We start from the raw sequence: 8,633 nt of genomic DNA on the forward strand, positions 1-8,633 counted from the left end.
ACAGAGAGAGGTGCCTCCTGCAGCCCAGATTTAGCCTTATTATTCTTTTAGCTCACATGTGGTATAAGTTATTAATGGTCATAAAATGATTAATTGATTGCAGTGTGGTTTGTTGAGGCCCTTATGCTTACTCATGGCAGAACCAGAGAGCTAAGTATGCCCTCTGTCACAGAATGAATGGGATGGCATATCATGGATGCCTGTTGGTGAAAAGGATTAAACTTAATTGGCCTAATGATGAAATGACTCATTAGTGTAATTAACATCGATCTGAAAATAAAGCTGTGGACAATAATTGTAACAAAGGCCAAAAAGGAATTGTGGGATTTTAACAGAAATCAAGGTTTAAGGGACATTATCCCAGCAGAGTCAGTAACACTCTTAGTTTCATTTACAGTGGCTGCCATTGACAAGATAGCCTTTACCAGTGCCGTGATTCCCAATGCGAGTCATCGGCAGTGTTTGAACCAGGAACCACTAAAGCATAGACCTCTACTATCTGAGCTGAAGGAGTAACTTTGTAAGAGGGTAGCACTAGTAGGCAGTTGTCCTTTATGTGGACCAGCCACTAAAAGGGAAGGAAACACACACTGCAGGCTTAGTATGCCAACAGTCACCACACAGTAGTATTAGAGATACTGCAGTGTTTGCCCCCCCCCCCTTTTTTTGGTGCAAAATACATCTTCCGTAACCAAAGACAAGTTAAAACAAGAATGAGAGCGAATGAATATTAAGCAAAGCTGCTACACTTCTTATATGTGAGCGCATGATGGATGTCTATGTGTGAATCTTAATCACTGGTGCTCAGATACCACAGTGTCAGGGGCTGATAGGTCTGCTACCCATCTGGGTCTCAAAATGATACTGGGACCATCTGGGAAAAATTACACTCAAGACCTCTTCCCTTTCCAGATCTTGGGGCTGCCCTCGTGATTGGGGCCTTCAGTGCTTCTGTAATATAAACAGTAAGGATTCAAGGACTAAGCAGGCAGGTTTAACAGCTTAGAAGGTTGAGACAAGGCTGCTGGACTCTGATTCTTCTTTGTCAGGCCTCTCTTAAAGGGTGTCGGGAACACTGTTCCAGTGCTAAGTAAATTCACAAGGAATCTCATTCACATTACAAAATACATCAAGTGTATTTAGGGCCTGCTCCAACTCTTATTGAAGTCAATCGAGAGACTCCTATTCACTTCAATGGATCTATCCATTGACTTCAATGGACTTTGGATTAGGCCTGCATGCAACACCCCCATTTCTGTCCAAAAGTGTATTTTCATGGAAACAGGTGGGCTCTTCCTCCTATCCCAGACATTTGTAGGATCAAAATCTCATTTATGCAAATGTTCACAACAAGCAAATAAAAATGGATGAAGTGGATTTTGGATTCGATGGTGTAATTGTGCTATTTCCCCGCCTGCTGAATATTTAAACACAACAAAACCAGGAAAGGGAGAATATAGTTAGTTGTGAAAGTGAGGGACTGTCAGCACTGCTTAGAGCCAAATAGCCTTCAGGTAGATGCTATGTGACCTTCCCTCCTACAGCTCTGCCAATTCACCTTTTCTCCACCCTACTAATCCAGTTAGAGCTGGGGTAATTTCTTGTCATATACCAAATACTAAGCCAAACACACCTGGGTAGGAATTTCATTACAAACCTGAAATTCAGGCCAGCTTTGATATTCTACTTGGACCTTTTGTCAAGTCTTGGGCCGTGTTTGGAATGAACCTAAGCTGATTTACGGTTTTGAGACAAAATCAAGCAAATCCTTAGTGCTTTGGCTGCGTTCCAGTGAGCTTGAGCCTTTCTTTGAATCCCAAGTCTCCCGACTTCCAATCCTGTGCTGGTCCTAAGTTTTTTACCTATTCAAAATGTGAGATGGTCTGTAATAGAATATAAGAACAGCCATACTATGTCAGACCAAAGGCCCATCTAGCCCAGTATCCTGTCTCCCAACAGTGGCTAATGCCAAGTGCCCCAGAGGGAATGAACAGAACAGGGAATCATCAAGTGATCTGTCCCTTGTCGCCCAGAAGCATAGTATAACCCAACATGGCCCAGGATTTCTCAAACTCTGTTTATAGCAACACTTAATGATCAAGGTCCTGGGGGGGACACAGCAGAGCTGAAGCTACCTGCAGGGCCGCTGAGAGCAGGTTCGAGCCCCAGTGAAAAAATTTTTTCGGGCGGACCGGCTAAACAGGGCCGACGAAGCCGGGCCCCGGGCCCCTTTCCAGACCGCTGGGCCCCGGTAATTTGTACCAGCTTCCCCCACTCTCGTCGGCCCTGGATACCTGCTGTTGAAGCTAGCAGGGTACTTCTTAGTAGTCATTAAGGCTCAACTCAAGATGTAAATCTGCCTCCTGAGTTCTGTCTCTTCTCTCTCCCCCCTGCCTCCCACTGTGTTGGAAGTAATGAACTCACTGCTGAACTGGCAGGCCTATTCTATTCAGATTCTTACAGGGAGCCCATCACGATGGTTTCTGAATAGGTCACAGATGAGGCTGTCTGCTTTCATAATTATGAATAGCAGTATGCCCGAGCGGTGCCAAGCAACTGTACTTCTTACAGCCTTCCATGGAAGCGAAGGGCACTCAACAAGTCACAGGATCACCCCCTGATGTTAGTGTATGGGGAGGAGATCTGCCTTAAAATCCTGCCTTACTCAAAAGTTCTGCTTCTTTGCTGAGAGATCCCTGAGTGTCAGCTCCAGGGCAGCCGTGGTGAGTTGCTTTTGGACTAGCTTATACCTGCACTGAGGCTCCTCTCTCCTCTCCCCTCTCCCCCTCCCCGCTCCCAAATCCTTCATTTGCAACTTACGCAAATAATGTATCTTGTGTCTTGGCTGATGCCAGAGAGAACATATGGAAAAAAGAAGGGTGGATAAAATTCTGTATAGTATAGGAAAACGCCTTGGAGGCAATGCAGTCACATTGCATGACTTGTCTGAAAGGTACAACGTGAATTTTATAGCAAAGCCATCAGCCAGTTCCCATTACATTCAGTTAATAATTATTTCCAGAAGATTAAGAACAGTGGAAGAGATTGGATGGACATTTATGTTTAACAAAGTGACCTTGTAAAGTTCATGTAAATCATATCACAATAGGGATTATAGATAAGATCACAGCCCACGGGACAAAAATGGCCCTGGAATCAATGTAAAATACCAAGTTTTAAAACAAGGTAAAACAAAAACCCCATTAACTAAGTCACTTGTAGGGCTGCACTCCTTTTAGTAACTACTATTCATACATATGTCAAGAGTCAGATTTCAATGCATTGAACAAAAATACAAGATGTGTGGAGAGATTGGTTTGGAGAACTGTTAACTTCCCCAAGAGCTATGGAAAAGGAAATATAAAGTGTCTTAAGGCTCCAGAAAGATATGGATTGTTCCCATATTTATCTGTTACATCAAGGTTGCTAACAACACCCAGAATGAATTAACAAGACAAGCTATAATTCTCAGTACAGGTTTGTTGACTCTACACTGTTGCTAGAAGCCTGCAGCAATACAAACACAAAGGTTTCTGTTTACAAGAGAATGTGTTGGGACAGCGTCTGAGGAGATTATTGAATTCTAGAGCCTGTGCATATGCTAATTTAGTGTTTTTTGTTAATACAGTGTATTAGCAAGATACATGGTTTTTCTTCAGTCTGATACAGAATACTGTGTGGTCAGATGCAGCAGGGCTCAGCACTTGGCATGATCCTTTCACTATTAAAAATAAAACAGAAAAGGATAATTTGTGCATAATACTAAGAGGAAGCAGTATGGTCCAATGGACAGAGCACAGGACAGGGCATTAGGAGACCTGGGTTCACTTCCTGACTGTTGTTTGCTATTACTCACTGGGCAAGTAAGTTAATTTCTTTGTACCTTGGTTTTCAGCCTTAAGGGTCTGAAACTTGCTCCCCCTTGACATCCAACTTTGCCCAGTTTTAAGTATGTTTTCTTATAATATCTTCTACCCCAAGTTTAAAACTTTTCCTTATGCATTGTGAGATTCCCTTTATGAGTATGGTTATCATCATATTGCATTTATCCTTTTCTAACATGCTTTTTAAGAACTGCTATGGAGTTACGCCAAGCGTATTGGCAGGAGGGCACTTAATAACATTTGTTAATTATTGATTTATATTTTAAACAATGTTTTGAGACCCTTGTCAGGGTCAGAGAAATGATGAGGCATAGTCTTTAAGAATGTTTATCCCATTTCTTGATCTGAAATAGTAATCTTAAATTATTTCCTTTTTTGATTCACCGAGGAAAAGATGAGTTTATATGTAAATTTATACATTGTCAAGATTTTAAAAAAATGGATTTTAAATGTGTTTAATTTCTCTTAAGCATGTGCTTAAATGCATTGTTGAATCAGGGCCTTCTCCCAGTACAAATCAGCTCAGGTCACATAGTGCCATGATGGGCAGCAGTATTAAACCCTCCTAAAATGGGTAAGATAGGAGTAGCTGCAGGAAATTCAAGTTAGTTACACCCATGTTTGGAGCCAGTGTGAGATCAGAATCCAGCCCCATGATTATAATATAATACTTCTCAGCTGTATTACTAGTACCACCTTTGATTATTACAATAGAAATAATTTCAAAGGTAACATTTGCATTTCCCCCCCAAGAGGCCCCGTTCCCACAATGTGCTGAACATCCTCAACTCCTGTTACAACAGCAAATCAGCATGCTCGACACCTTGTAGGACTTGGCCCTTATGGTGCTTGTGCTTTGCTTTTTGCATTCTCTCAGCTTGCACGATACGATTTGAGTGAGTTTGTTTATTTATGGGCTTGATCCTACAAACATGGACATTCTGAGTTTGCAGGATCAGCCCCTATATCTAATTTTGGTTGCTTTGATTTCAGAATATAAATTATGGAAGGATACAGGTCCTAGGCACTCGTGACAGATATCAAACATGCAATCCAACAAAGACAGACGACAAGCAAACCAACCACTTTTCTTGGCACACAAGAAGCCAGTCCATAGAACTGTCTCAACTCTCTTAAAATCCTAATCCTCTCTGACCACAAATAAAATCCTCACCCAAACCTTCCTTAAATCTCAGTTCTAACCAAACAAATGGGCTTTGCCGGATGCTTTAGAAGTCAGCGCACTTGAGCTACTCCAGACCAGGAAATGAAATCCAAAGTGTCCCAGAGAATGCCCTGAATTCAGGATGTCCAACTTGGGCCTGATTTAGAGAGATGCTGAGCACCCACAACTGCATATGGCATTTAGATCACAGGTACAGCAAGAGGTGCCAGTTAGTATCAGGACTCCATTGTGCTAGGCACTGTACGAACACATAGGGAAGTACAGCTCCTCTTTTGGAGAACTTACAATGTAAAAAGACAGAGCGTAGGGGAAAGGATACCAAATACAAGCAGGGTGGTGATGGGCAGGGGCCACAGTGGGAAGCGGGCAAGGCGTGAGGGAGAGATGGCTGCAGAGTTGACACTGACACCACACAGCAGAGTCAGTGGTTCTGTAGTTTCCTCCGGTGTCTTAGGGTACATTTCTGCTTCAAGCTGGGGGTGTTATTCCCTGCTCAAGGAGCCATACCCAGAGTGGTTCTGCTTGAGCTAGAGTGCTAAAAAATAGTGTAGCCATGGTGATGCGAGTGGTAGGAGGGACTTTTCACCCCTAGTATGTACCCAGTGTCTTGGAGGGGTATGCACTGGGGGCGAGCCGCTTTTGCTGCCATGGCTACACTCTATACTGAGTGCACTAGCTAGATCAGAGTTAGCACAGGGGTGTACTTCCTTGAGCGGGGAATTACCTCTCCAGCTCAAAGTGCAGATGTACCTTTAGCGCTGTCCATCGGCAGTGGAGGAGTGAAGCCCAGAGAAACACCCAGGTGGCATGCTGTTCCCAGCTCCCCTGGCAAGAGCTGCAGCAACTGTGCCACAGGGGCTTTACTACTCCACTCCTGGCAGCACAGGGCAGTGTCGCTGGACCAGAGCTTAGTGCTGTGGTTGCTGCATGGGTTGGGACACCTAGCACGCCCTGCCCTCACCTCTGATGTTGCGTAGTTTCCACTGACGGTATCCTAAAACAGCTCAGGTTCTGGTACACTCGTGGGATACACATGTGCATCTCATTAGTGTGGCACACAGACCTATAACAGACCTATGTAACAGAAACTGTTTCAGATTTTTAGGGCACGCCAGCAGGGTCTTCACAGGTTGGGGCACTTTAGAATCCACACCCCTCTAGTGCACGTTGCCGCCCTGTGTAAACAAGCCCAGCCTTGCCCAAGCTTTTTTTTTTTTTTTTTAATTGTATGTCTTTTATTACAGACTCTGAGCAGATCTGGATGAATAAAGAAGTGCAGGGAGAGTGAAACCCAGCCAGAGAGCAGGGCTTGAGCTGGCTCCCTTTCCTGTCCACGTTGTATTAGCAATAGGCCAGCACACTTCCAAGGTAAAAAGTGAGAGTGGCACTAGATCCTCTGTCCGACTCCTTGTCTCAGTTATTGAGTTGTAGGGCTCTCAGTGGGTATTAAATAGCTAAACAGCCCTAGGGTTTTCTGACAAGGGGACCCATAAACTCATTTCCATTTGTGACCCAGAGAGGCTTTGAGCACATCTGTAGCTATCTATAAAAATCCCCTAAGTAGCTCATGCCACTGTATCCAGCAACATGCCTGATGGGGGTTTCCAACAATTGTAAGCTGATGGTTAATAAGCAAATTGTACCTCTGTATATAATAACTACTGGCACTGGCTGGGGGTTAACTCTATGATCTGAGGTATATCTGAATTCTCCTCTCTCCTTTCCAGAACAAGGCTGTCTCCTGAATGAAAGAAAAATAAAACGGAGAACAGGAGCACAATGATTATACTATTCAAGCACAAAGAGTGTCAATTTAAGGATTATTAAACTTGACCTGACTGGGGAATGGCTAAGGTAGGGTAAAACAAAAATAGAGCTGAAAAGAACACAAACTTTTTGGTAAGAAACTTACGAGTAATGATTTGTTTAATTTCTTAGCTGTTTTTGGAGCACAGAAATTTCTCCTCTTATGATTTTTTTTTTTTGTACTGCAGTAGTGCCTAGAAGACCCAACCAAAGTTAAAGGCCTTATTGTGTTAGGTGCTGTGTACCCCTCCGCCAAGAGATTATTTCTATCCCAAAAAGCTTATGATCCCTAGTTATTTCTCAATGACCTATGCACAGATTTGAAATGGACACCGGCAAGTATAAAAATGGATCTCTTTTGGAAGTAAATTTGGAATTATGATATTCATTTTTGTATTTCTTCAAAAAATAAGCATTTGACTGGAAATTGGATAATTTTAATGCTACTGGATCTATTTTTGTGTAAAAGTCCTCAACTTTGCCTGCTTGTTCATGCAAACTCAAAATGCCAAGCTTGTCAGATTTCACAGTGACTATTTTGCACATCCCTACACAATAAAATGGCTCAAGAATATATGCATGGATTTCAAAACTACAAACTGCATTTTAAAAGCAGACTGCAGCCCAGATTTTCAACATCTATGTAAACTGAATTGGTCCTCTGTTTTATCTCACCCTCCTCAATCCAAAAATCTCTTTTATTACGGATGGGTCTCTGACTATGATGTAGATAGTAGTGATTTTAATAAATAACTATAATATGTATGTGACTGGCTGCAGAGACTCTGTTCTGGCAAATAAGGTGTTAATGGCAATGCAAGTTACAGGTGTTGCACAGAAAGACCATAAAATCAGCTGCCCCAGACAGGAAGGGAAAGACTGCCTATGAGAAAGCTATCCTGAAAATCTTAGGGCTGTGAGTTACGGTTAAGAAACCCTGATCTGGGGAGTATGTTTGTGTTACTCTTTGAAGTATTATCTTTTTTTTCCCCTATGACCAAGAGATAAGATCCTCTCTGGAAAAGGTGGGATCTGACTGGTTCACCCTGTGGTTTTGTGCTGAGCTGTTCAAATTTCACTCCTGAGGGCCAGCCTGGCAGACCAAGTTGCAACACACGGCACTGCAATGCCAGGGGAATTGGAGTCTGAGTCAAAGCTATATTTGGCTGAATATTTGGCTTTCCTAGCTCTTGAAGTCCATTCCCTGCTAATACACTTAAGTCCCATTCAGATTGTTGGGAGTTTTGTGCACCCATCAGCAGGAGAATAGACCACTTAGGCCTGGTCTACACTAGGAGGTTATGTCGAATTTAGCAGCGTTAAATCTAATTAACCCTGCACCCAGGGCCGGCTTTAGGAAGTGCGGGGCCCGATTTGAACAGTTTTGACGGGGCCCCGGCAGGGATGACTGAAAAAAAAAAAAAAGTAAAAAAACACGTGGGGCTTGTACTCACCGGTCGGCATTCCTAGTCTTTGGTGGTGGGTCCTTCACTCACTCTGGGTCTTCGGTGGCACTGAAGGACCTGCCGCTGAAGTGCTTCCGAAGACCCAGAGCGAGTGAAGGACCCGCCGCTGAAGTGCCGCCGCCGAAGACCCGGAGCGCTGCCTAGTGAGTAAAAATTAACAGGGAGCCTCTAGCCAGGGAAGGGATTCTCGACCACTTGCCCCCATCCCGGCGGCCCTGCCACTGGGCGGGGGGCCCTCTTAGGCGCGGGGCCCGATTCGGGGGAATTGGTGGAATTGGCCTAAAGCCGGCC

General features: G+C 43.7%; 1 long non-coding RNA gene across 1 annotated transcript; it reads left to right on the forward strand.

The window, feature by feature from the left end:
* The first annotated feature begins 3,719 nt into the window (after nt 1-3,719).
* On the forward strand, nt 3,720-7,522 carry LOC128849059 (uncharacterized). Its single transcript, XR_008447155.1, has 3 exons — nt 3,720-3,863; nt 6,315-6,438; nt 6,798-7,522. It is a non-coding gene; the product is annotated as an uncharacterized LOC128849059 (long non-coding RNA).
* The last annotated feature ends 1,111 nt before the right edge of the window (nt 7,523-8,633 follow it).

Source organism: Malaclemys terrapin, chromosome 14 (genome assembly GCF_027887155.1).
Source record: "Malaclemys terrapin pileata isolate rMalTer1 chromosome 14, rMalTer1.hap1, whole genome shotgun sequence".
In the NCBI taxonomy this organism is placed as follows: Eukaryota; Metazoa; Chordata; order Testudines; family Emydidae; genus Malaclemys; species Malaclemys terrapin.